This window comes from Mus caroli, unplaced genomic scaffold, assembly GCF_900094665.2.
Source record: "Mus caroli unplaced genomic scaffold, CAROLI_EIJ_v1.1 scaffold_13635_1, whole genome shotgun sequence".
Taxonomy (NCBI): Eukaryota; Metazoa; Chordata; class Mammalia; order Rodentia; family Muridae; genus Mus; species Mus caroli.
In genome coordinates this window covers 8714-14760 of record NW_018390048.1, presented here as the reverse complement: position 1 = coordinate 14760, position 6047 = coordinate 8714, and the positions used below count along the sequence as shown (strand labels likewise).

General features: G+C 40.0%; 1 non-coding gene and 1 pseudogene across 1 annotated transcript; one reads left to right on the top strand and one right to left on the bottom strand.

The window, feature by feature from the left end:
* Nucleotides 1–1080: 1080 nt before the first annotated feature.
* LOC110288445 lies at nucleotides 1081–1961 on the bottom strand (annotated as a pseudogene).
* A 543-nt stretch (nucleotides 1962–2504) lies between these two features.
* Nucleotides 2505–2576, top strand: Trnaa-ugc. Its single transcript has one exon. It is a non-coding gene; the product is annotated as a tRNA-Ala (tRNA).
* Nucleotides 2577–6047: the final 3471 nt, after the last annotated feature.

Genomic DNA, 6047 nt, shown 5'->3' with positions numbered 1-6047 from the left:
CCTCACCCTAGTTGCCTGGAAGTCAGTCTTCCACTAGCAGCCTTTGGATGAAGACATAGAACTCTCAGCTCTACCTGCGCCATGCCTGCCTGGATGCTGCCATGCTCCCACCTTGATGATAATGGACTGAACCTCTGAATCTGTAAGCCAGCCCCAATTAAATGTTGTTTTATTAAGTCTTGCCTTGGTCATGGTGTCTGTTCACAGCAGTAAAACCCTAACTAATACAAGTGGTAAACATGGAACCAAAGGCAGATAGATTTCCATCTGGCATAATGTCGCTCCAAATCAACATATATGAACTCACAGAGACTGAAGCAGCAAGGAAAGGGCCTGCACCAGGAAGTCTGTATATATATATATATATATATATATATATATATATATATATATATATATATATATAATAGCTTTCAGGATTGTCTTATTATGGGACCTCTGAGTGTGTGAATAGTTGGGTCTCTGATTCTTGTGCCTACTCTTGGGCTCTTCTTTTCTGTTGTCTTGTTCACCTTCTATGTGATAGTTGTGTTTTATCTTATTCTAAGTTACTTTTGGTATGTTTTGATGCGATCTCTTAGAATCCTGTGGTTTTTTAATGAGAGACAGAAAGTCAGTGGATCCAGATGAGAGGGACTATGGAGTGGATCTGGGAGGAGTACAGCAAGTGGAAGCTAAAATTAGCATATATTAGGGGAGAAAAAGTGAATTTACTTTGAATGAAAGAGGAAAACTGTCCAGAGCATATTAAGTGATAGAGAGTGGAAAAGTTGTGAAAGAAGATGACCAGCCTGCCAAAAAATTGAAAACAGTTTTTCAAGCTCTGAAAGCAAAGGCATGTTTAAAAAGAGAATAGATGTGTGTTTGGGAAGTTGCAGGAAACCTTGATGCTCTGAGATATGATAACATATTGATAATTCAGTAACTCAGTTTTTAGAGTTACAAACATTTATCTCACAACTATGCCATAATGTGCTAAGCAGGCATGTACTGAGGACATTTACAACACTGGGGCAGCCGATGCTGAGACCCTTCCAGGCAGCAAGGTTCAGATGCACCACCATAGTGACTTACTTTGCTTCACTTAGAACCATCTACATTCTTGGGGTTGTTAGTCCTTATTTTATACCAGACTTTCACTAGAGGCTCCCTGTTCTTCCAAATGAATTCATGACAATACATGATATACCATATCCTAAGAGAGCTTGCCATGATGCAGCTCCATAAATCACCCCAGCTTTATCCATGGCAATGGAGGCTTTTAAAGCATTGCCTACCATGAAGGTGAAAACTGGGAGGAAGACAATAGCGAGCCTCCCCTCAGGGATCTTGGGGCAGATGGCAGCATGAATTGTCATGATTGCTCCCAATGTGCCAACTGTAGGTCCTTATCTTCCTGTGGCAAGTTTACACACAGAACTGACAAAATTGGAAGGGACACCTTCAGACATGTGCACGGGCACAAACTGCTCTTGAACCAGAATGTTCACGATGCTGGACAAGAAGTTCCACACAACACATATATTTGTGCCATGTGGAATAAGAAGAAATGACTGAACATCGACAGCCATATTGGAGACCAAAGGACCATGGATGCTGGGTTAAATGTAAAGCATCCGACATGGTCAGACGCAGGAACCACACTCTCCATAAGCAGAATACAAGGGCGTCCGNGGCTATGATGCCTGTCACAGTCTTCTGGCCATCACCTAGGCTATTGCACTGTGTGTTAATCTCCTTTCTGAGGTCTACTTCTTCCATATGCTATCCAACCAAATAGCTTTATGACATCAACACAATGCTGCACCTTGGACTTCAGTGGCTCAAACTGCCAAATAGCAGCTGATCCAAATGTGCAGCCTGTGAACAAAGTAGTGAAGAAAATGGGCTTCACTGGAGTTCTTATAAGCTAAGGACAAGGATAAAAGACTGTTTCCTCCAAGGAGGGGATCAAGGAACTTCTTTATGTATGCTTGTCCCCATGACACTGACTGATCTTCAAAGGTTATTCCTCCTCGATACCTTTATAAATGTACATTTTTGATAAAGAAAAAATTTTATCCTGCATTCCAGCAGCCATGGGGTCTTCGTCTCAGAGAACTCCTGGTGGCCTTTCCCCAAGGGAGGCACACAGGGCTTAAAGGCAGCCCCAGCCTCACTGTACCAACCTTGCAATGCCATCTTCCCAACCTCTGCCCCACCTTGGTATGACCTTCCTAATCCTGTAGAAACACATTATAATAAATTTGACATAATACCCTCAATTCATAGTAGGTCTGTCATGTTTTGCAGAGCACAAAATTTCTTGTTATTAATATCATTTTCTTTTCATTGAAAATATATTCTTTTCTCATAGAATAAATAATGTAAACATCTCATAAAAATACTAAACTAGGAGCCATAAATCATACAGAAATATGTGATGAAGATCCCTTCAGGCCCTATAAACGCTGCTTCAGTCATTGTATCTTGATATAGGCTGTAATCAGACTGTTACTAGAGCCGGGGATGTAGCTCAGTGGTAGAGCACATGCTTTGCATGTATGGGGTCCCGGGTTCAATTCCCGGCATCTCCAGAGCTTTTTCTTTTCTTCCGGGTCTCTTGCGACTTAGAGCGTCATAACCTAGAACACATTTCCGTGGATACCTCCATAGGATCATGAGGATAATAAAAGGGCTCATCTATGACCACGACAACAATGTTCCTCTATAACCTTGACGATATTTCCATGGAGACCTCCATAGTCTGGTGAGTCCAGCCTGGTCATGCCTCAAACAAGTTTTTTTTTTTTTTTAAATCTATGGTAGTTTTATTCTTTTAATGATTTCACCTTCTCTAATTCACCAGTTTTGGTTTTTATTTGGTCTCTTGTCTATGAAATCTTCACTTAGAAAGCAGTGACAGAGATTTTCCTTTGTACTTTCATGATACATAGATCATAATTTATGTTTGTTTTTAATATTTATTAGTTTAATTTATGTGAGTGCTCTACTTTCATGTATACCACCATGCCAGAAGAGGGCACCAGATCCCCTTGTAGAAGGTGTGAGCTTCCATGTGGTTGCTGGGAATTGAACTCAGGACCTCTGAGAAGAGCATGCAGTACTCTTAACCACTGAGCCATCCTCCAACCCACAATTTTTATTTGTGTGTATGCATCTATGCTTACCTCAGTACTGTTCTCTGACACATAATCCTTTCTGCACTGAATTGACTTTTCATATTTGTCAAATATTTGTTGTCCTGGGAGCCATTCATGGAACATATGTCAATAATTGCAGTGGATGTGGTTGGGGGGGGGTTGCAGCAAGATTTATTCACTTCTCAGCCAAGCTTATACAAGTTTGATTTGAGTATGGGATACACAGAGAAATGTTGGCTCCAAATTGGCAGTTATCTGTAGATGTGTGAGTATCAGTATGACTGTTGATTTCTGTCTTTCCTGACTTGTCAACCTTGATTCCAATACCATTCTGGCTCAGACATCTTAGGTCTTTATGGAGGTCTCTCTTTATGCGATCTTCTTCTCTGACTATGCTCTGTTTTTTACTTTCTTTTTTCTATTCATTTATCTATGAAGTTTGGAATTAGACACCCAAGTGAAATAAATAGTATAATTATTTTTCTTTTACATTGAATATGTGGAACAATTTTGAAAGAATAGATATCATAGCAATAATGAACACTCAAACCCATGAACATGTATTTTCTGCATTTATTTATGTAGTAATTCAGCAATGTTTTGAGCCTTTCTAATATATAGGCAAAATAGGAATATGTACCCAGATAGCTCACAAATATTTGATATTATTACATTCAAGTATTCCTGGTATTATTTTTAAACTACAAGTACTATGTGTGGCCTTCTCTGTGATGTGAATATTCAATTTTCTGTGAACTGTCTGAAACCAAATGTCAATGATACTCATGAATGATCTGCATGGATTACTCGATGATGGAGACTTACTTGATTGATGTTCATTGCACTTTGCCCCTACTTCCTTAAGAGCATGTAGAGGCTACTGAGTCTACTGAAGGAAATGAGGGACATGTCCCAGAGACGAGTCCACAGGCTATTTCTCTAGACTCACCCTAAAAGAACATTATTGAGTAGCTTTCAGCATCCTGTGTATAACAGTCATTGGTGAATTTGTTACAGGATGTGGTTTGACTTCCTGGCCCCTCAACCAACACCTTATTGGATACCAGGGAGCTAGAGTAGAGAGAGGGAGAGCCATTGTGTGTGTGGGGACAGGGATTCCTAGAAAGAAGCTGGGTCTGCAAAGATTGATTGTCTGATTGGAACTTCAGTGGTGTGGATATAATGGAATGTTGCAGTTCTAACTACAGTTTATGTGTGCTTTCTTNAGCTCAGAAGAACCCCTTCCCTGGCCCCTCTATGTTGGAATCACCTAGAATCTTGTCACTGTCAGATAAAGTTGGACCTGTCCTACTGGCACAAAATTTTCTTTTAATTTCACATTATATTATCTTAACAAAACCATAGTTTTCTACTAAACAAAAGACTAAAAGTGTTATCAGATATCATCTAATGCCAACAGCATAGTTTTGGCCTGTTTAATAGTTGAATTAATGTATACAAGAAGTGATTGATTGGTAACTAATTTGCTCTGTGACTATAAACACTTTATCACCCGGCTTCCATATTGTACCATGGAATTTGTAGTAACCTATATCTGTCTCACTCATATTTTCTCCCTCATATTTGACTCCATAATATACTTTTCCTTTGAGCTGAGAGCTGTGTATTGCATCAGCATTTGTTTCATTGTGTGCATCCTTGTGTGTGTGTTTATGTGTGTGTAAAACTTTCTGAAGTTTCCAGGAATATTCTATACGTGGGACATTAAGGGTTAAATAATGACCTAATGGAATTCACTCAGATGCAAGATTATATGAGGACCACCTTTGGCATAGTACTCATCCCTCTGCATTACTTATCCAATATCAATCCCTGATTCCTTAATGACTCCTGTGGTGTTTGGAAGAGACTAAATATATGGTCATGAAAGTTATTTAAATCACTTATTGATATGATGATAACTTTTTAGTGTTATAATTCTATTACTGCTTCTTAAGTGATGATCTGGTGTTTGGTGCATTGCTTGTTTATTTTCCATAATGATTTATATCAATATAACTCAGAACACCCATTTTCCCACACAGTTATCCCCTCATATTGTCATTCAATGCTTTGATGCTGACTTTGTCCTAGTATTGACCAATGGAATTCATTCAATCTTCATCAGATGTCTCTGGAGAATTTCCTGATTCTGAATGTTGCATTCTGAGCCTGTGTATTGGACACAGACAGGGAGGGTACCAGGAAAGGAAAAGGTCTCATTTCCACTCTGTGTTTCATTCCCTGCCATTGCTGTGTGAGTTCAGGGTTGTGTGATGAGCTAGGAAGAGAAAGGCATTGTGTATACCTTCCACTGAAGTAGTCTGCTCCAACAGGACACCATCATTCCCTCCTCTGGGTTTTAGATGCTTTCTCATCCTGGTTTCCTCTATTTCATGTGTTTATTTCCCTGTGTACTACCATCCAGTGTGACAGAGAAGGGTTTGATCTCTGCATCCCAGAAGCAGGAGCTCATTGAGAAGAATGCAGCATCCTATAGAGTCTCCCAGTCAGATAGAGTGAAAAGAAATGTGGATGCAGGTTAGTTCCCTTCCACCATAGTTATCTACTCAATAGGTTAACCATATCCCTCATTTTCATCTGCAGACTTTTGAGGTTCAGTGTGAATTCCATGTGTAAAAACACCCTGCCATCTCAAACAGATGGATGGGCCAAGGCTCTCGGGAACAATTCTATTATATCTGGATTCCCAGAACTTACAGGTGTTAGATTAGTGGTCCTCACATGTGGTGCATGTGTACTGCATTCCCAGGTCTTTCTGGTGTCATTGTCACTATTGTTCCTTCACAATCCTCCCATGGATAGGTGAGTTTGTGCTGCACAGGCTCATGCCCCAGGAGGGTAGCACTTCCAGCCACTTGCTCAGGGAAACATTGAAAATGC